Raw genomic sequence first — 24,059 nt, 5'->3', positions numbered from 1 at the left:
TGATATGGAATATATTTTTGAATAAATAAATCAAAAATGTGTTTTTTTTTTTTTTTTTCTTCAAAGCTTTTAAAACTTAATTATGTAATTATATTATATATTTATTTTGTTGTTTTTTACAAAAAATCAGTTTAAGTCTTGGGTTTTTTTCAAAGTGCTAACTTGTTTCTACAGTGTCATACATTTTTAAAATATTTATCAATTCTTCTTTTCAAATATTTTAAGGGGAACTGAGGCAAGTTAGCACTTTTTTTTACTTTCATGGTTTAAAAAAGTTAAACAGTGATTATTATTTTTTTTTTTAAATATGAAAATATTTTATTTTCGGTTACATATATGAAAATTTTATATTTTTTATTTGGTTAATAATATGATTTTGTGTTTGTTTCAGCAGAAGTAAAGTAAAATAAAAAGTAAATGTAATGGTAGAAAATAAAAATATAACAAAAACTGACAAAACTGTTAAGTCAAATTCAGTAACATATTCAGCCACTAAAGAAATACTTTATAAAGGTTTTGAACTATCAGTTAAATTATTGGAGTTTGAAAATGTGTGTGAAAAAACATAGAAACGTTATAAACGCCTGAAAGAGAAACATTGCAAGAAAAATGGATATGCATTAACATTTTCACAAGCATCAAAAGATATCATTTATGAAGCAGAAGATGCTTATATAACAGAACTGTGTTTTTCTAAACAAAGAAAGTCTTATACAGAACTGGGTGATAAGATGAAAAATGAGAGGATACAGGACCTTCTCAATTATATAAAGAACTTTACCACTAATGAGTGCCCAGAGTTGCATGTTAACCAGTTATTGGGTTACCTCTTACATAGAGTTAACACACAAAATAATAAAAGCTTTGCTCGTGTTGGAAATGCTATTTTCACAGGCCTTATGGAAACTACAGATATCATTAGCATAAATGAATGCATTGCTCTAATGCATTCCCTTACATTAAGTAAAGAGCAAATGAGAAAATTAAGATTTCTTTTTGTTTCAAAAGGCATATATTTTCCAACAACCAATGAATTGCTTGAAAGAAGAAAAAAAACTGCGCCCTACAATTAGTTATGTTTTGACTGTAAGAGACGTTTCTGTTCAATACAAAGAGCTTGTAAAAATGACAATTGATTCTGTTTTGAATATAGTTAAAGATTCTTTTATTCCAGTAGACGACGATGAATATCAGATGCGTTTTAAGGATGGTTGTGATGGAGAAGGGCAACAAGTATCGATGAAATCAAAAGAAATGATTGAAAGCTAATCAAATATGTTTTAATATGGTCTTATTCCTCTGAAAGTAATATGCCATCAAAATAGTAAAAATATGACCCTGTGGCAAAATTATTCACCAAATGCATCGAGATCATTACGTCCTGTGTTTTTGATAAGAGAAACAGAAACTAATCAAGATTTGCTAGATCTTATTGTCCCAACTACTGATAACACCCACGAAGAGTTAAATGCTGAAAGAATGTGCTGTCTATTTAGCAAAAATTATATCAATGTCAAAATTTATATTCAAGATGCAATGAAGGATATAAAGTTTAAACGACTCATCAGTGGACTAGGAGGTGCAGATTGTATACTTTGCAAAACAAAAACTTCTAAATGGGCAGATATTAGGAGAGTTAGTGAAGGATTTCCAATTGATCGATCATCAGAAGAAAATTGTGTGCTGTACGAAGAGCTAGTTAATAAGGATGGCACCATTCCAACTAAAATTGTAGCTTTTGCCTCACAAAGTTAGCCTTAACTAAATTTAGGTTTCTTGAATTGTATTCAAATTAATTTCAAAGTTTTCTGAGAGAGTAAAGTTTCCTGATCACTATGTATATAGTCCACCAAATCAGAAAACTCCTATTAAGTAATTATGGCATTTAAAAGATTTTTTCGCGCCTTTTTTTTGCGTCTTTTATTTTGCACCTTTTTTTGCAAGTATTTTATGCCATTTTTTGGTCCGCCATGTTTACATTCAAAATTTTATTGTAAAATTTACAGAAAATTTATTGGAAATGAATAATACAGATGGTATTGTGTTATATAGTTTAAGAGTTGATAATCACTTTGTTGGAATGTTTTAAATCGTCAAAGTATTTACAAATATAAAATTAAAAACTATTTCTTCTTGAAATGAATCACTAAAAAATATCAACATTTAGATCAACATGTCCAAGAGAAACAAGATGCTTTCCATTATAAGAACTTAATGCCCTTTCTAAATTATGTCCATAATTAGAATTATTTGCGGACACCTTGTACCGGTTCCACGAGGCAGTTTTGAAAAGGTAGTGAACACTTTCTCCTGATTGCTCCGAATAAACTCCAAGGCCCATTTTTTTGTTTTACAGAATTCAGATACATGATTGAACAGGATATGAAATTTCGGTGTTAAAGTAATACCATGTTCCAACATCAACTTTTATAGCAGGCTTTTAAATTTTCGATATTAGTTTGAAAGACTCAACAACTAAATTTAACAACCTTAAGCATTCGCTAAAAGACTTTAGTTTAATTGGCAGTTTATCATCAAAGACTTCCCACTTTTGAAGAATTTTTCGAGAAGAATTTCCATTAAATTTTCCACTATGCCGACCAGTCTTAATAATTTGCAACTGTCCGTAAACCTTCTTCATATTCATTTGCGACCGAATCTGCTCCATGTTATCCATTAGATGAAGCTCCGGTAAAACAAGTCTATCTACAAGAAATTCAGAGGGGTTTCCATATACTAATACAGGGTTTATACAATTCTTAAAATGTTGTGCACAGTTAGGTTTTTAACCAGATTCTTTGAATTATGCATAATTGTTTTGACAGCTCTCAAAAGTTCTGTATGAAGCATTAGTCCAAGTTTCTCTTGTATCCCACTCACATACATAACAGGGATGAATTGAACTGCTATTTGGAGATATACCTGTCAGAATTTGACAAAGTTTTATGTCGCATACCACAATGTGCTCAACTTTTTCAAGATTTAATTTTTCAAATAATATTTTAATGTTTAAATATCTTTGTTGGATTTCTGGAGCTACCAGAAGAAGAAATGAACCATTTACTGGCGAATTTTTAAATCTTTTTTTAGACCATCTTTATGTAAAGATCTGCAAGCTGTTACCCGTTTTGTTTTAATGTAATCTTTTTCAACTTTGCCGTAATTTTCAAAAATATTATTGAGATTAACTACACTGTCCTCCAAAACATTAGCAACTAAATAAAAAAATGCATTTTTTCTACTTTGAATACTAATTACAGCAATTTTATTTTTTTAATTACGCTTTGAATACAAAAAATGCTTAATATTACATATAAGAAAAAAGATTTGTACATAATATGACTACTTGAAAATGAATAAACTTGTTTTTTTGTTTTTATTGGTATTTTAACGCAAAAACGTGGTCCTCCAAAACGTTAGCAACTTTTTATAATTACTCACAAAAACTCACGGAAAATCAGCAGGACAAGTGTGGAAATAATGCCCAAGGGAATTCTAGAGTTGTAATTATTAGTACTTAACCAATGAGAAATAACTAATTGTTAATTTTTGTCTGGAGATGAATATGGAGTGTTGTAATTATTACAATATTAATTTAAGATCGCGAATATATGCTGTTTTAGATTATAATGGCAGGAAACAAGTAATTTAGCTTTTCGAGAACGTATTGTAAAAGATTACAAGAAAGGAGACAAACAAAAGGAAATCGCAACGAATTACTCCATTAACAAGTCAATTGTATGTCAAATAATCAAACAATTTAGTAAAGGTAATCCTTTAGAAACAGAACATATGGGCGGAAGACCACTCAAAACATGCTGTTTCACCGATCGAAAAATTATTTGTCATGTTAAAAAAAATCCTTTTGACAGCGCTAATAATACTATTAAAAAACTGAAACTTTCCGTGTCTAAAAATACAGTTTGTAGACGGTTACAACTTTCAGGACTTTTGAGCTTTAAAGCAGCAAAAAAACCTTTCATTTCTCAGAAGAATAGAAAAGCTAGAATTGAGTTTGCAAATTCTCATAGAGACTGGACTATAAATGAATGGAATAGACTACTCTGGAGCAATGATACAAAGTGCAATTTGAAAGGTCCTGATGGAAATTTAAAGGTACGTTGACCTAAAGGTAAACGCTTAGATCCTAAATACACAAGAGGAATAATTAAGCATGGTGATGGAAAAAGTGCAATGGTTTGGGGTTGTTTTTCTGGTTTTAGTGGAGTTGGAACTATTTACCGAATAAATGGCATTATGGATCAGTATATTTATCGTGATATTCTCAAGGAAAAAAGGTTCCTTATACTGATAATAGCATGCCTCTTTTATGGACATTTCAACGAGACAACGACCCCAAACACACCTCTAAACTCGTTAAAGAATGGTTTAAAACAAATCAAATTAAAGTGATCAAATGGCCAGCTCAATCACCTGATCTCAATCCAATTGAAAATTTATGGTACCAAGTTGAACTCTCCTTAAAACACAAAGGACCCTTTAAAAAACGCCGATGAGCTATATAAAGCTTTTGAAACCAGGGCTGTGGAGTCGGAGTCGGAGTCGTGGAGTCGGAGTCGGAGCTCATTTTGGCTGGAGTCGGAGTCGGAAAAATTGTACCGACTCCGACTCCGGTTTAAAAAAAATCTTTCAAAGTTTCATAATTTTCATAAGGATTTTATAGATGTTACAAAACTATAAGTCCCAGGATGGTCTGAAAGTTGTAGGATATCCAGACACAATGGGAATTGTAGTTTGCAACAACTGGAGGACAAGGAGTTTGACATGTTATTTTTAGGCATTTAAAACTGTTATAAGCAATAAGGGTATTTTGCTGCTTATCACTAAGAATCATATATCACCTCCCTTGCGCTCTCCTCTACCTTCCCTTAAACTATATAACTTCATGATCCCCTAACTCCCGACTTAAATTGTCTGGCACTGTGCTACATATTCTTAGTAGAAAGCTAGGCGTGCCACCACCAAGCACCAAAGAGTTGCTCCACAAACAGAAAGACTGTAAGTATTCAATTAACTTTGTTTCTCTGGAGAGAGAGAATATTAGAAAATTAGTGATTGAAGAAGCTGTTAAACAAAAAGAAGAACTTAATGAATGTCTCAAGGGACGCTTTGTGTTTCTTAACAGAGTGAACTATTTTGCAATCAATGTTTAATTCTTTTTTGAAAAAAATGAAGCAGTTACCAAGACATTGGCAGTAAAAGACGCCAAAACTAATCACACCAGCGAATTTCTCCAGGTCTTAGTAGAAAAGATTCTTAAAGAATATGAACTTAAAGAAGAACAAGTTCTTTCATGTTTGAAATATTGTCCAACTGACAATATTTCAAACATGATTTTGACAAATTCCTAATGTTATTAGCGACTGCATAAGAGTTTATTGCATAACAAGAGTTCAGAAAAGCTGTTTGTTCAGAAATTGTTTTCTTATAAATATTGTTTAAAGCACTAAGTGGTTGGATTATTTGTATCATAGTGATGAAATAGCCAATGTTAACATTTTACTACAGTTATTTGTTGTTACAAACAAATAACTGTAGTAAAACAAACAACTATTTGTTGTTACAAATTGGTTACTTATGAAGGAGTCGGAGTCGGGAGTCGGAGTCGGAGTCGGTCCATGGTAAAATCAAGGAGTCGGAGTCGGAGTCGGAACAGCAACTTACCGACTCCACAGCCCTGATTGAAACCACGTGGAATGAGATTACACAAGAAAAAGTTAATAAACTCGTAGAGTCTATGCCGAGAAGATGTTCCTTGATCCTAAAAAGTAAAGGATATACCATTAACTATTGATATTTACATTTTTTAGGGTAGTTTTCAAAAAGTTGCTAATGTTTTGGAGGACCACGTTTTTGCGTTAAAATACCAATACTTACAAAAATTCACGTTTACTTTTTTTCAAGTAGTCTTATTATGTTAAAATCTTTTTTCTCATATGTAACATTAACCATTTTTTTCATTTAAAGCGTGATTAAAAAAAACAAAGTTGCTGTTATAAGTAATCAAAGTAGAAATTTTATTTTACTTTATTTGGTTGCTAATGTTTCGGAGAACAGTGTATCTTTCCCTGCGTTCTTGTAATTTTGCATACTTCACAGCTGCAAAGTTTTTAGTTTCCTGATTTTATATAAAAAGTTGTAATTTTATATTTCTTTACAACAGATATACAGATAAAATAACAATTTACGCATTTTGTGTTTTAGCCGGGATAGTCATCTTTGACCAGTCAATGTCAAAGTAATTTTCTGCCTGAGATCAACAACATTTGTTCTTTCAACTATAACCCTACACCTTAAAAAGATAAAGATATGCTAGTACCAAGCGAAATGAGATTTGGTTTATTTATCAAATCTTGTTTCTTTGAGTTCAACAAGGTATCCAATTTTTCAGTTATGTGAATGGTTTTAAGTTTATGGCATATATACTTTTTATATATATTTATTTGATTAAAAATCATTAAGTATAATAACCTTGGACATAATCCAGTAGGGTATCAATCATCAGCAATGTTTTAATACAAAAAACGGCTCTGAAATTTAGATTTATATTATAATTATATGGCTTTGACTATTTTTTTTCATATGACATTTGCGACCACAAAAAAGACTTTTTTTCTATTCTTTTGATGATCTAAAATAGTCTGAGGATGTGATTTACCAATTCTTAACATTTTTTTAAACAAAACTTGTTCAATGATTGTCTTATGCAATTAAATTTGTGGCACAAAAAATGGCGGATTAACTCTTTCACTACCGCGATTTTTTTAAAAAAACTTTTCGCTGTGACCGCACTAATTTAAAAAAAAAAAAATAAAGATAAAATATTATTCAAAACTAATAGAAATTCAAGTAATAAATCTCTTTGAAACCATAACAAACTATATATATATATAAAGAAACCTAAATAAAAGATCTTTTTAAATATGTAAAAGTTAAACACACAGCATTTCATATTGGAAAATGCAAGGAGTTCAAAAACTTGGTTTTTTATTGAAAGAAAAAATAATACAAGTCAAATACAAAATTTTTTAAATATATTTTAAGAATAAAATATTTTAAAAGACATTTCTAACAAATTACATAGGCAATGGAATCTATCATAAGTAATAAAAAATTGTTTTACTTTTCTTTTGAGAACAGAAAAAAGCTAAAACAAGTTTTTTTTAGAAATGAGTTTAGAAAATTTAAAAGAAAAAATCAATTAGTTTGTAAAATGTGCTTAAAAAAATTCTCAAGCACTTCCAATGATAAAAAAAGCTATATGGAATGGTAAATCAAAAAATAATCTTTAGAATACAAATGAGGTTCATTACTGCAGCTAGAACATATAAAATGTGTGCGCTTTCTATTGACAGGAGTACTACAGATTACACAATTTCTATCGCTTTCAACATATTTAATCAAATGTCTTGTATTGTTGAATCTTTCTAAGACTGGATTTGAAACTTGTCGAACTCTTTTTAAAAGTGTAGAATTATCAGGCAGCATGGTAATAAAAGAATGAACTAGTTCTTCAATAAGATTCTCCTTAAATTTTTTTAGAGTAATTCTTTTTGAATTATGTGAACGAGTTAAAATTTATATGTAAGAGTTAGTTTGAGCTACTTCTATCAGCCAATTAAAAATTCTTTTCCACCACTTAACTGTCTTTCTATCTAGATTACTGTAATGTGAAACAGATTGGTCTAAACGATCACAACCATTCATTGATAGATTGTACTGGTAAAGAATTTCTGGTATTTCTTTGACTCCATTGCGACAAGAAGATAAAGCAACAAAATTTTTTGCAAACTTAGCAGAAACAGCGGCTACTGGTTTTTTAGCTTTCTTATCTTGCCACTGAACAAGTAGAATTCCAGATTCACTGCAATAATAATTTGTTTGTAGATTCTACAACCTTTTCGGAACTTAAAATTATCTGGAAACTTCTTGTGATTTGTTTGTAGGGTGCCAGTGTAGTGAAATGATTTTGATGTTAGATAGGAGATCAAAGAGTGTGTTGTGTAATATCTATCAGCAAAGGTATGATGACCCTTTCCAAGAGATTTAAGCAAGTATTCAAAAATTTTTTCCCATTGTCCCATTTCATTTGTATCAGAGTTATAAGATGTATCACTTCCAAAGTAGGTAAGGATGTTAAAGGCATACCCAGTAGCACTGTCACACAAACCAAATGTTTTAATATGGTATTTGCTTGGTTTTCCATCTACCTTTATATTTAATGAGTATTTCATCAACAGAAACATCTTTATATGGATAAAATGCTTTTTGATAACTTGCAAGAAGACTTTTCATGAATGTTTCAATTTTTTCTTTTGCATGGCTTTCTTGAGATTAAGCAACATGAAGCCTTGTATGGTATATTGCTTCAAATCTATTTCTTGGAAACATAGAGTTATACCAAGGACTGTGATATATATCAGTAAGGACCAATAGTCTTTAATTAAGGGTCTTTTATCTAATCCCATTGCAACCATGACACTAATCAACTTAACAAGATCAAGTTTATTAATTGGGGTCCAAGAAGAAAATGTAGTTGAACTTAAACACGGACTATTTATCTGCATTTTGTAAGAGGCAAAAGAATTAACAAACCCAACTAATTCATCTTGAATTTTGTCTCTAAAAAGTTCTTTCAAACAGTGTAAAATAGTTGAGTTTTCATTGAGATTTGCATTGACTCCAGGTTTATTATTAGGGCAAAATCTAATTGAATGTATTGGACTATCGTTGTAATCTTCTCCAAGAAGTATCCATGAATAAACTATTTCACAATTAGCTGGTATACCAGCTTTAAACTTTCTTTTTCTTTTATTTATAGGAGCAGCTTCTGTGGATGAAGTCTCGCCTTTGATAATCAAAGGGGACAAGACAGTTTCTTCCATAATTGAATATTCTAAATCTTCTGAGCTAGAACTACTTTCAGACTCACTTTCTGATTCACTATGATCTTGATTTAACCATCTAGGATTATTTTAGAAGCTTCATTGGCACTATACGTTACTTTGGAAGTCTTCATTTTGATAGCGGTTTAAAAAAATCACAAACTTTGTAATAAAATATCTTGCTATAATTTATACAATATGGCTGTTACTTTTTATTAATGATGCAGAGAATTAAGTGCACTTTTTGAGTAAACCAGTAAAATGAGTCATAAATTTGTACTGTTGTTCAAAACATGAAAAATAATGAAGCACATCAGAAAGCCGACACCAGCGACTTGTGGTCAAAATAATTTAAAAACAAAATCCACTGTCAGCGGCTTATGGTAGGGAAAGAGTTAAAGATGGTCGTAAAAGACAAAAAAGGCGCAAAAAAAGGCGCGAAAAAAGGCGCGAAAAAATCTTTAAAATGCCATAATTACTCAATAGAAGTTTTCTGATTTGGTGGACTATATACATAGTGATCAGTAAAATATACTCTTTCAGAAAACGTTGAAATTAATTAAGACACAATTTAGAAAACCTAAATTTAGTTAAGGCTAACCGTGCTCACGAAAAGGACTTTCTAAAAAACCACAAAAAAAATCTGGTCAAAAAAGCATATGTATAACAGATTCATATATAAATAGCACTACTTGGTTTTTAAAACTACTTTATCGGTGTCATATGGATTATAGACTTTGGGTTAAAAAAACTGGACCACTTTGTGAACCAACAGGGTCATTAGGCCGTAGATTTTTTTCAGAAGACCTAATTTTTAGCATAAATGATCTATGCTCTCCTATGTACAAAGATAGCATGTTACTACTACATTCTAAAATCAGTATAATACTTCGTATAGTTTCTTGTCAGCGTATAATTAAAATAGACAAATTTCAGGAGTTATGCAATAGTGCTACACTTGACATTATTACAAATATGCCATGTGCACAAATTAACCACACTCTTCATGGAATCCTTCATCATTTAGCTGCTTTAATAACTCTTAATGATGGTTATGGCATTGGCAATTTATCGGAGGAAGGTCTTAAAGCAAATAACAAAGATATTAGAAACTATTTAAAACTTATCTCTCGTAAGACATCAAATTTAGAACAACTTATAGATGTAATGAGTTGTATTTTAGAGAGATCGGATCCTTGTGTTTTAAACCGAATTATCCATTCGCATCCTGCAAAGTTGTGCCAAGATTGTGGTTCAAATGAGTATAAAAGCAGATCTCATGATTGTATGTTTTCAAAACCAAAGAGATACTTTGATGATACGTTTGAAAACTTTATTTATGATTAATTAAAAAGTTATTAATATTTTTTAATATTTTAACATTTTATCTTCAAATATATATGTTGTAAGTTCAAATCATTAGAACTCTTTTCTTATACTTTTTTTATATGAAAATTATTTTATATTCGACAGAATACTTGTTTTTAAATACTAAACTTCTTATCAATAGAACAGTAGAAACCAGACTCCCGTATTTTTTAAATTTTTGAATTTTCTTCTCTTTAAGTATATCTAATAAATTACTTTTTTAATTGTCATCTAAAAAAAATTTAACTTTGAGTATTTATCAAAAAAATACTAATTTATCAAAAATGACCAAATATGGTAATTTGAATCCTGGCCACAAATTTAGTTTAATATTAAAAATTTAAATTTTCCTATAACCAGCAAAAAAATATCTTTCTAAAAAGGCCTCAAGGAGTTTTCTAGGATTTCTTAATCATTAGTTATGATCCTATTTCCGAACCTTTGCCGTCTGGGCCCACGGAACATCAGTCTCATTCTGAACATTTATCACCTCAATACCTGGAGGATGTTTAATACATTAGATAAAATGGAGTCATCTTTGCAGATTTCTGGCATGGTATGTTCAGCCCATAAACAATTGTAGATGTGTAACTAATATAAATCATCAAAAAGGAAAATAATAATAAATGAAATTTTACATTTTAGAGAAAATGAGTTAAAATTGTAAAGACTATCAAACCTATCCCAGTCATTTATCTCATTATTAGTATAATTGCTTAAAGCACGCTTAAAAGTTTGATTTGTACGTTCGTCTTGACCATTACTTTAAGGATGGTATGCTGATGTCCATTAATTGAAAAATTTTATGGTTAAGCTACTTAACAAAAAAATTAAAAATAATTAATAAAAAAATTTAAGTACCACAAAGAAGATGAAAGTTTTGTAAAACCTTTTAGCATTTACCTCATTTACAAATGCTCTTCCTTGATCAGTGCTTCCTTTTTTTGGTGGACCATACATATGAAAAGTGTTAACCAAAGCAGTAGCTAAAGCAACAGCAGATTTTTCAGGCAATGCCCTAGCAACAATCCATTTTGTAAATAAATCTGTTATTGTTAAAACATATTTATTGCCATTTAATGTTTCTGTAAATGGACCAATTAGATCAAGTCCTAAAACTGCCCATCTTTCAGAAACCTGAATTGGGTGTAGTTGTGGTGCAATTGTTTTTATTTTTTCAAATGACTGACATTGTTTACATGTCTTGATCTATAATATAGACTATCTATTATTTAATTAGAAAAATATAATTTATACAACTTAAAGTGTATATTAATAATGTAGGTTACATGTTTATTTTCTTGATATTATAATTGGAAAATAAACAGGTAACCTACGTAAAAGGCAAGTAATAAACATACACTTAACTCATACTTCCACATCAGATATAATTGACATCCAATAGAATAAAGCTACAATTTCATTTTATGTTCTTACTATTCCTTGATATATCCCACCAGCATCATTATGGCATTCTTTAAGAACCCTCCTTCTTTCTTCTTGACTATATAAGACAAGTGGTAGAGATTCATCTCTATTATGGTACAAACGTCCATCTGAAAGTTTAACCATTTATTAAACATAATTCAACCATATATAAAAAGCATTAACTTAAAACTGAATATTTTAAATTGAATAAAAAGTTCTCAAATATTAAGTTATGAGTACTAACTTGCCTATTCCTGTAAAATTCTTTGCAGCTAATCTTAGTCCTCGTTTTTCACTGTTCAAAACAGTGTTTGCTTATCTACCCTCGATTACGTATTGCCTAATCTCTTCAAGACGTAACTCTAGAATTTTAGAATTAATTTCAGGCATTGTTTAAGAATAAATGTAAAAGTAATATATCAGAATATGCCAATTTATTTATTTATTAAAAATTACTGTAAAAGTATACTCACTTTAAATCAATATCGGAATAAAATTTACGGGTGTTGTTGTTAAGTTTATATGGGTGTTTTTCAGTTTTTTTTCGGAAGGACCTCTTAAGCCAATAAGCGGGCGGCTCGGAAATAATTTCATGGGGGAAATAAATTTGTACGACACCGCCGTTGCATGCCGAAGTTCTCCTGCTTCCCCTGAATATTTAATAGAGATAAAAAAAAAAACACAAAATATACAAAAAAAGTTAACAATAAAGACCATTAAATGATTTTTTTTACATAACACGAACATTTATGAAAAAATTTCTTTAATTTTGCTATTTTGTCACAAATCTTTCAGGCCATTTTTACCAGCAAAATCATTAAGCAAATTTGCAGATTAAACTCATACTTGAATTTAGTTCAAAAAAGGTCTATTTGTAACATTGTTTTATTTAATTACTTAGTTAACAATATTGATTATTTAAAAATATGAAATAAAAGCTGAATGTGACAGAGACTCCAAGTCTCGCTGTCTTAATTTTTTTTTACAGCCCTTCTGAACTGCACATTTTAACCTCCCAAAGGGGGAGGGTGGGAGGTTAAAGTGTGGGTGGGTGGTTAAAAAAAGTTAACAGCGAAATGAAGTTCAAAAAATAACGTCTGAAAATTCCTCAAAAAGGTCACTGTGTAGTTAAAATTGAAAAATTTTTGTATTTTAGAGTTAATATCCCAACACTGGATTTTCGGTATCCTACCGCCGACAAAAACCTTCTTTTCACGTGACGATTAACTTAATCAAATTCATAAATACGTATGCCAAACAAACGATTCGGGAAAATAAATCACGGTTTTAACTGGAATGTCTGATATAGGAAAGACTCAGCTCGGTAGAAAGTATGCAGCACTTTATAACAATCATTTTGAAAGTATTGTGTTGGTGGATGCAGCATTTGATAAAATACAAGTTTCTATGACTAATCTCTGTCACCAACTAGGGTTAAGCATAAGAGATTCTCAAGGCGATCCGTTCGATATTGAAGCAGTTTCTAGAAAAATACATCACTATTTTGAAAGACTAAAAACGCATTACGTCTTCGACAACATCGACGATGAGAATTTTGAAAAATAAGTATCAAATAAAAAAAAATTAATTTACTTTGGTAACATCGCAATGGAAATCATGGTCTGCCGATGTTAATCAAGTACAAATTAACTCTTTCTCGCCTCAAGATGCGTTACTTTTCGCAAAAAGAAATATAAAACAAATATTAACAAACGATGATGAAAAACTAAAAGAAATAACCAAAGTGCTTCAATATCATCCACTCGCCATTAATCAAGCCATTCTCTTTATAAACAAAAACAGCGTTTCTCTGCAGGAATATTTAGATCTTATTTGATGATATCCTTTTAAAGATACTCGAGGGAGGTATCCAAACTGAAGTAGGATCAAAGTTTACTATAACATCAATTAGCATAGTATTAAACAAAATAGAAGCATCGAATGAAAAATCAATAAAAATTTTAAACCATTTATCGTATTGCGACAGTCAACACATTACAGAAATGTTTCATCAAGGTATTTTATAATGTTAAACACCTGAAAATAAAAGAACAGCTTTTGATAAATTAAGCAATAAGTTTACTAATAAGTTATTCGTTGCTTAAACGTATCGAAAATGACAATGATAGGTAAGAGATGCACGAAATGACCCAGTTAGCGTGTAAATGTTATCAAAACCGCAAAGAAATTACACAAATATGCAACGTAAACATCATCCATTTTCTAAAATAAGAGTTGGTAAAGGACGACGTTGACGATGGGAATAACTTCTATAACCATTTGATCCAGATTATTCGTATTAACAAACAAGAAATGTGTGAAGCGTTCCATCAACAGAGTGGAAGTATACAAAGTTTCTTATCAAAAAAAAGTTTTCAATCAATAAGAAATAAACATGCCATTGAAAAGTACAAAACAAAACCTTATGGAGCTGAAAATGAATTAACTATACATACAAAACATAGTAAAGAAATCAGTTAAAGCGGTATGGGAAAATATAATGAAGCTTTAGAATGTCATTATTAAGTTGATAAAATAACAACAGATAATTAAGGTATCAATCAACCATCAACATTGAATACAAAAAATAATATAGCAAATTGTTTGAGTGGAATGTGAAAATATAATGAAGCTTAAGAAATTTATTAGCAAGTTGATAAAATACAAACGGAAATATTAGGAAACCATCTTCCATCAACATTGAATATTAAACAAAATATAGCAAATTGTTTGAGAGGAATAGGAAAATATAACGAAGCTTTAGTAATTTATTAAAAAGTTGATAAAGTACAAACGGATATTTTAGGTATCAATCATCCTTCAAAATTGGATAGAAATCAGAGTATAGCAAACTGTTTGTGCGATATGGGAAAATATAAAGAAGCTTTAGAAAGTTATTATCAAGATAAAAAAAGATAACAACGGAAATCATAGGTACCAATAATCCATCAACATTGGATACAAAAAATAGTATAGCAAACTGTTTGTATGGAATGGGAAAATATATTGAAGCTTTAGAAATTTATTATAAAAATGATAAAATACAAACGAATATTTTAGGTACCAATCATCCTTCAACATTGGATAGAAATAATAGTATAGCAAACTGTGCGATGTGGGAAAATATAAAGAAGCTTTAGAAAGTTATTATCAAGTTAAAAAAAGATAACAACGGACATCTTAGGTATCAATAATCCATCAACATTGGATACAAAAAATAGTATAGCAAACTGTTTGTATGGAATGGGAAAATATATTGAAGCTTTAGAAATTTATTATAAAGTTGATAAAATACAAACGGATATTTTAGGTATTAATCATCCTTCAACATTGGATAGAAATCATTGTATAGCAAACTGTTTGTGCGATATGGGAAAATATAAATAAGCTTTAGAAAGTTATTATCAAGTTAAAAAAAGATAACAACGGACATCTTAGATATCAATAATCCATCAACATTGGATACAAAAATAGCACAGCTAACTGTTTGTGCGATATGGGAAAATATAAAGAAGCTTTAGAAATTTTTTATAAAGTTGATAAAATAAGAACGGATAATTTAAGTATCAATCATCCATCATTATTGGATACAAGAAAGGGTATAGCAAACTGTTTATATCGAATGGGAAAACATAGTGAGGCTTTAGAAATTTATTATGAAGTTGATAAACTAAGAATGGACACTTTAGGTATCAAATATCCATCAACATTGGCTACAAAAACTAATATAGCAATCTGTTTGTGTGAAATGGGAAAATTTGATGAAGCTTTAGAAATTTATTGTCAAGTTGATAAAATACAATCAGAAAATTTAGGTATCAATCATCCATCAACATTGAATACAAAAAATAATATAGCAAACTGTTTGAGTGGAATGGGAAAATGCAATGAAGCTTTAGAAATTTATTATAAAGTTGATAATATACAAACGGATCTTTTAGGTATCAACCATCCTTCAACATTGGATACAAAAAATAGTTTGGCAAACTGTTTGTGTGATATGGGAAAATATAATGAAGCTTTAGAAATTTATTATAAAGTTGATAAAATACGAACGGATATTTTAGGTATTAATCATCCTTCAACATTGGCCACAAAAAATAGTATAGCAAACTGTTTATATCGAATGGGAAAATATACTGAAGCTTTAGAATTTTATTCTCAAGTTCAAAAACTACGAACGGATAATTTAGGCATCAATCATCCATCAACATTGGATACAAGAAATAGTACAGCAAACTGTTTGTGCGATATGGGAAAATATAAAGAAGCTTTAGAAATTTTTTATATAGTTGATAAAATAAGAACGGATAATTTAAGTATCAATCATCCATCATTATTGGATACAAGAAAGGGTATAGCAAACTGTTTATATCGAATGGGAAAACATAGTGAGGCTTTAGAAATTTATTATGAAGTTGATAAAATTCAAATGGAATATTTAGGTATCAATCATCTATCAACATTGGCTACAAAAAATAATATTGCAAACTTTTAATATCGTATGTGAAAATATAATTAAGTTTCAGAAATTTATTCTCAAGTTAAAAGACTACGAACGGATAATTTAGGTATCAGTCATCCATCAACGTTGGATACAAAAAGTAGTATAGCAAATTGTTTATATCGAATGGGAAAATAAAATGCAGCTTTTGAAAATTATTCTTATGTTGATAAAATACGATCTGATAATTTAGTTATTAATAATCCATCAACATTTGCTACCAAAAATAATATAGCAAACTGTTTATATCGAATGGGATAATATAATGAAGCTATAGAAATTTATTATCAAGTTGAAAATCTACGAAAAGATATTATATGTATCAATCATTCATCAATATTGGATACCAAAAATGTTACAGCAAACTGTTTAGGCGATATGGGAAAATATAATAAAGCTTTAAAAATTTACTTTAATGTTTATAAATTAAGATCGGATTTTTTAGGTATTAATTATCCATCAACTTGTGATACAAAAAATGTTATAGCAAATTGTTAATATCGAATTGGAAAACATTGTGAAGCTTTTGGAATTTATTATCAAGTTGATAAAGCAAGAACGGACATTTTAGGTATCAAACATCCATCAACATTGGCAACAAAAAATAATATAGCAAGCTGTTTGTACGGTATGGGAAATATTAACAAAGCTTTAGAAACTTATTATCAAGTTGATAAAATACAAGCCGAAATTTTTGGTAACCATCATCCATCAGCATTGATTTTCAAAAAATAATATAGCAAACTGTTTGAGTGGAATGGGAAAATGGTTTAAAGCTTTAGAAATTTGTAATAAAGTTGATAAAATACAAACGGATATTTTAGGTATTAATCATCCATCAAAGTAGGGTACAAAAAATAGTATTGCAAACTGTTTGTGTGATGTTGGATAATATACTGAAGCTTTAGAAATTTATTGTAAAGTTGATGAAATAAGAAAGGATATATTTGGTATCAATCATCCATCAACATTGGATACAAAAAATAATATAGCAAGTTGTTTTAAAGATACGAAAGGAATAGAAATGTAATGTGAAACAGAGAGTACTGGAAAATCGATGGTGTCATTACTAATTTAAATTTAAAGCTTTAGTAACCTAAATTTTAATGTTGTATTAGAAATTAAACTGGAAAAATAAACCAGAAACATTAATTCGTAACTTATATTAGATGTAATAAATTCAGATTTTAAATTACCAAATTAAATTTCGAAATTATTTTTCTAAACTAAATTTCTAAATTAAATTTCGAAATTAAACTTCCAAAGTAAAGTTCTAATTTAAATTTCTAATTAAAATTTCTGATTTAAATTTTCTCGTTAAAACTTTACTTGAAATTTCAAGTTGAATTTTCTTATTTACATTTCTTCTTTAAATACCTGCTTTAACTTATTTCTTTTGATTTCTTCTATCAAGTGCTTCTTTAAATTTCACTTTTAACTTTGTTTTTTATACTTTCATTTTAAGTTTCTAATTTAAATTTCTTAGTTGAAGTTTTGATTAAAATTATAATTTAGTAAATTCTAATTTAAACTGGTAATTTATACTTTTAATTTGAATTTCTAAGCTATACAACTAATTTAAATTTCTGGTAAACTTTTTTTTCTGAGCAACATTTCTTTTGAACGTTTTTATATGAGTGTGTTATTTAAACTTTTTCCATAAATTCGTTTATAAAAAAATATATAAAAATTCCTCTATTTCAATCTTCTTTATATTTCGTTTTTAATTTTCTTTTCTGAATTATATTATTAAAATTTTGTATTTAATTTCGCCGCTCATATTTTATGCACTTCTTTTTCATTTTCATTTAATTTCTTTTTTTTAATTTTTTCCTTTAAGTTTGAATTGAAGATATTATTAAAAAAATAATATCCGTTCTTATTTTATCAACTATGTAATAAATGGTTTTAATCGTTTTTCAAAACGTCGATCAATGTTCATGTATAAGAAATATGAAAATAGATTTTTATGTTTTCTTTTTATCTTAAGTTCTTTATCTAATGTACGATAAAAAAGTTTGAAGATGATAGAAGTTGTAACAAAGTAAAAATGTACTGGACCCATATGAAAAAATGGCTTTGTATTGAGTTAATGAATGAAATTATTAAATGCAAATGAATGAAAATTTGTTCGAAAGAGTGTAAAGTTAAAAATAATTTTTTTACAGCCGGAAAATTAGAAACGAGAAATTTCAGATAAGACCCTTGGGAGAAGTTTTAAGTAAATTTCAAATGATCTTTTATGTAAAAGTGAAATAAAAAATTAAAAGTTCTATAGTTTTTTCACGGTCGTTCAAACTCTGTTAATAAGCGACAGGTTATTGTGCGCAAGCGCAGTTGGATTATGAAAATTTTAGAACTTTCAAAACGGCTACGGACCTTCGTTACAGAATGAATTTTTACTTAGCGACCAACTTTTCATTACTTATCATGTTTTTTAAAATCGCCTACGTTGATAACCAGCTTTTAGGCTGTTACTAGTGTCTCGGTAACTTAATTCTATTAAGAAGTAAGTAAAATGAAAGGGGAATATTATTTTATGATTGAAGAGGATCTACCTAAAAAAACTTTTTCTTTGATTTGTTTACAAATTTTTCATTTTTTTTTGAGCGATAAAACTTAAAAGTTTTTCTACTTTTACTTATATGAATCTTTTAACTTTTTCTTACTTACAAAAAATCTTAGCACTCAATTTTTTTTCTTGTTCAAAATTTACATCTAACCATTGTCCTAAATTGATAAAATTTTATTTATATCATTTGTGAAATAAAAATTGTCCTTATGTAAAAAATTTGACTAAATGTTTCTAATAATTTTAAATAAAATCTTTTACTTTATATGCAGTTTTTTATTGATTTGTTAGCTTATTTTACTTCATGATTATAAACACTACATAATGCATGTGGTTAAGTTTGATGGTTATTCACAAGAACTATCCAAAAAGTTTTATTATTTTTAGATGAAAATCCATTACAAAAATTTGAATCTTATTTACAGGGTCTGTGGATATTTGGTTGGGAAAACATAGTATCCTATTGGAATAAATCAAAAAAATAACATTGAAAAATGTATTCCTTGTCATGTTGTCAGATTTAGAAAATGTACACTCATCTAAAATTTTTCAAAACGTAATGATACCATAAAGAATGTGATTAAAAGAATGAAATCAACAACAATTTTAAACTAGAAAACTCATTGTGATGAATGCTATTGTTGTCAGCAGGTAGAAAAACTCAGTAAAAGTTTAAATGTTACTAAATCACTAAAACAAAAATAAAAACGCTTATTGGTCACCCTGGCATTGGTAAAAAAATGTGGTCATCTTCCATGATTGCTACCATTAAAAAAAGCATTGTGACAGTACATGACTTGGAAATAGATATTGAAGAACTAAAAAAAGAAATCAATCCTCATTTACAGCTTTACCAGTGCAATTTTTGTGGTAAAATACCAAAACAACCAGCAACTCAAAAAAATGTTAACACTTATTTTTTTTTTTTCTGTCTTGTAGAAAATATAAAGGTTAACCAACGCAATGAAACATTATGTACAAAATATAAACAGCTTATTGTACCTGAAGATTTGATATCCAGTACTAAAACAAATTCTCTTTTAATCATGGTGACTGTTGCATGTATATGTAAAAAAAAGTTTAATTCAATCAAAGAATATGATTTAGATAATAATCATAAGTGCATCTGCCTTGATAAATCATTAATAATAGCACAATCAGCCCCATCACTATCATCATCAATATTCTCATTTGCATCATCATTATCATCATCAATATTCTCATCATCAATATTCTCATCATCAATATTCTCATCATCATCCTCATCATCATTATCATCATCATCATCATCATCATCATCATCATCATCATCATCATCATCATCATCATCATCATCATCATCATCATCATCATCAATATCATCATCATCATCATCATTTGTTTAACAACAACATTTCTAATTTTAGTTAAGGCTTTTAATAAGCATTTATTGCCAATAAAACGACTGTATAATCTAATTCGATGTAGTTATATTCTCAATAACTGTCTCTACATTACCAAACTAGAAACCAAGATTGCTGTGGCAAAGGCGTAACTATGACTTGGGAAACACACCTACATAGCCTTGTCAAAACCAATTCATGAAAAAAAAAGTTTTTTGTCCCAGTTTGATATTATTTATCTTCTCAATTGACATTAACGTTAGTATATATTTGATGGATGGGTAATTTGTTTGCTTAAGCAGAGGCTTAAACAAACCAATAGCAGGAAACTCCTTACTCTTTCAGGTTTTTTTGCAATCCGCCCTTCCTTTTGCTTCATATTCATGAAAAACTTCTATGTATTGATGCAATGCTTCATCAGCTGTTTGGCAATTTCTCACTGGTCCGCTAAATATATATACATTCTTGTATTTTAAAAATATAATGAAAGTTCTGGTATCATGTCAAACATTAAATAAATAAAAAAAAAGACTAATCACATAATTCAGTGAAAAATGTTGAAAGTGTTAAAGAAAAAATTAACCACTCTGTTTAGAGCACATTTTTAATCTAATTTGACCAAAATTGTAACTCAAGGAAACTTCAAGCTAATTTAAAAAAAGTTAATCTTTAAAGTTGATCAGTAAAAAGTTGCCAAACAGCTGAAAACATTCCATCAATATATGTCCTTGATCCTAAAATAGCACACAAATGTTTATTGTAATAGCAAACAATAAAGAGACCAAATATGAATACAAAACAAAAGTAAATAAACCTGTAAGTATAAGGAGTGAGAAGAGAAGTAATTAAAATTAAAAAAAAAACACCTGAAAAACTAAACAATTCTTGCTATTTGTTTGCCTAAGCAAACGAATAGCAATCAAGCCCAATTCAGAAGGTAAAACATATCAAAATGTAAAAGAAAAACAATATGTATGTATGTACGTACGTATGTATGTATGTATGTATGTATGTATGTATGTATGTATGTATGTATGTATGTATGTATGTATGTATGTATGTATGTATGTATGTATGTATGTATGTATGTATGTATGTATGTATGTATGTATGTATGTATGTATGTATGTATGTATGTATGTATGTATGTATGTATGTATGTATGTATGTATGTATGTATGCATGTATGTATGTATGTATGTATGTATGTATGTATGTATGTATGTATGTATGTATGTATGTATGTATGTATGTATGTATGTATGTATGTATGTATGTATGTATGTATGTATGTATGTATGTATGTATGTATGTATGTATGTATGTATGTATGTATGTATGTATGTATGTATGTATGTATGTATGTATGTATGTATGTATGTATGTATGTATGTATGTATGTATGTATGTATGTATGTATGTATGTATGTATGTATGTATGTATGTATGTATGTATGTATGTATGTATGTATGTATGTATGTATGTATGTATGTATGTATGTATGTATGTATGTATGTATGTATGTATGTATGTATGTATGTATGTATGTATGTATGTATGTATGTATGTATGTATGTATGTAGGTATGTAGGTATGTATGTATGTAACTACTATAGAATGCCGGTTCTGGCGCATTGATACCCTTATATATGGGAGGGTTTATCAAGATAGCGGGTTTTTTAAAATTCTTGTTAGGGTTTCCAAGAATAAGAAGTATAAAAATAATCTTGTTATTTCTATATTTATTAAGATGTTGTATTTTTCTTACCTTTTTATTCATAAAATTTTCTTACCGTCCATGTAATCGGATTTAAACTGTACCGAAAAACTTGTCGTAATCGATTAAGTTAAAACATGTTTTATCAACCTTTTCATTGGGTCTTGTTTTGTAGTGTCCAATGGCCAAGGTGGTGTGAGTGCTATCATTCAATAGGATCCTTTTGTCATCTTTAGAGCTGAGTGCCACTTTGTTGATTTCTTCTGTGTAAACGTCGTGAAGACGGGATCGAAAAACGTTCATGGTTTCAAGATGTTCATTTCCACTTATTAAGCAGTCGTAGTAATGTTGATGTTTGATGTCTGTACGTTTCAAGCTTTCCCTTGTAAATGGTTTCGTCAAAGCATTTGATATAATAGACGATGGAGCTTGGAACATGCTTTTGATATTTTTTGGTATACGACTATTTATTATTATATTCAGTGTTGTCATCGATGGGCCTGATGAAACTTTCAAAGTCGGCATATACCATAAACGGATGTCTCATAGTCTTGTTGTAGTTTTTAAATTACGACGAATAAAAAAGATGGAAGATTTGGTAAAAACTATACCTCAAGATTTTGAGCAGTGGGATTCAGATCGAGTTGTCTCTTTTTTAAACCTCAAGTTCTCACCATTTAAATTTACAAGATGTTTGGTTTTTGTATGTTTCAATTTTTGGCACAAATAAATTTTACCAATGACTTTTTCTTCATTAATTGTAACAACTCTTCAGTTTAAAATTATGTGCGGTAAAATTTTCTTGGTTCTTCATGTGAAGTTTTGTACTCGACAAAAATATATTCTAACCTTATAATAGTAATACATATTTTACTAACGCATCTTTTAAATGTAATATGCAAAGCTCAAGATTCGACTGGCATTTTTATAGAAATTTTTATAGCAAGAAACTATTCAGTAAATTATATTAAACATATCCATTCCTTCATCCATCTTTTCTAAAAGATATAAACACAAATGACAGCAAAGTACTTAATCACCATGTTGAACTTGATCTGAATCCTAGTTCGTTGGAAATTTTAAATAGAGTAAGAGTAATAAAATTTTTTAAGTATATAAAATATATGAAATTTAACCTCAAACTTTGCTTAATTTGTGCAATTCCAATATTTGACACAGATGATCATTTACTAATTATGTAAGCCAGAAATTTAAACAGTTATTTCCATATTATTCAAAATGTCCAAAGTTTATGAGCAGCTTCCAGTCTTTTCAAGAGAATGATATTCAGGAACAAGGTTGGTATTTAAAATCTTTTCAGTTTGGCAGATTGTAAAATACCATATTTGATATTCTTTGAAAAGTATCAATTATTGCTGATTGATTTTATTTAGGTAGAAATTTGGTTAGTTTATTTAAATCAATTTATTTTAAACCTTTTTCATATAAGTAATTAATTTAACTTTAGAATGAGCATTCTACAATGTTATGAATTTTTATCAACTGAATTGGCCAAATGCATCTGTAACTCCATTTGCTTAAAACCCATATTCTTCAAGTTATTCAAAAATGGAGATTAAGCATTGAAGTTTACGGGGAACAAGGTGAGGAAAGTTTGCATGCTGAATTAACAATTTTAATCGTTTATTTTGGCACATGAATGGTTATTGTCAGTTGAAAGCATGTTGAAAGAACATTATATAAGAAACCATTCAAAATCTAAAGCAATGAAGCCAGAAATTAAAAAAAGAAAAACATGTAGATTTCAATTTTATTGAGTCCATATATATGTATATATATATATATATATATATATATATATATATATATATATATATATATATATATATATACATATATATATATATATATATATATATATATATATATATATATATATATATATATATATATATATATATATATGTATGTATGTATATATATGTACCAGATCTTTTGATACTTTCATATCAAAATATAGTATTTACCCTAAGAAATGGTTTTATTTAAACACTACTGTTATATACTATTATACTATTATATACTGCTACGCATTTTTTTAAAAAGAGTTTATATACTCTTTTTCAAAAAATGACAGGTTAAAAAGTAATAGTGATGTTTTAGACATTTTTTACACAGTTTAGAACAATTTATCTTTTTTAGTCAAAAAATTCTAAAAAA

General features: G+C 28.7%; 1 long non-coding RNA gene and 1 pseudogene across 2 annotated transcripts in view; one reads left to right on the top strand and one right to left on the bottom strand.

Moving 5' to 3' along the window:
• LOC149876765 (uncharacterized) overlaps positions 1 to 17,050 on the top strand; it is a 111,255-nt pseudogene extending 94,205 nt beyond the window's left edge. Inside the window, exons 7-8 of the transcript XR_016448480.1 lie at positions 14,906 to 15,031; positions 15,411 to 17,050. The product of XR_016448480.1 is annotated as an uncharacterized LOC149876765 (transcript). The remainder of the gene's footprint in view (positions 1 to 14,905; positions 15,032 to 15,410) is intronic.
• LOC149876754 (uncharacterized) overlaps positions 1 to 24,059 on the bottom strand; it is a 250,371-nt gene that overhangs the window by 31,692 nt on the left and 194,620 nt on the right. The window lies entirely within an intron of this gene.

Source organism: Hydra viridissima, unplaced genomic scaffold, assembly GCF_058129835.1.
Source record: "Hydra viridissima isolate aposymbiotic clone 2 unplaced genomic scaffold, HvirCarnegie_v1 scaffold_18, whole genome shotgun sequence".
In the NCBI taxonomy this organism is placed as follows: domain Eukaryota; kingdom Metazoa; phylum Cnidaria; class Hydrozoa; order Anthoathecata; family Hydridae; genus Hydra; species Hydra viridissima.
The sequence above is the reverse complement of the archived record's forward strand: the minus strand, read 5'-3'. Positions and strand labels throughout refer to the sequence as shown.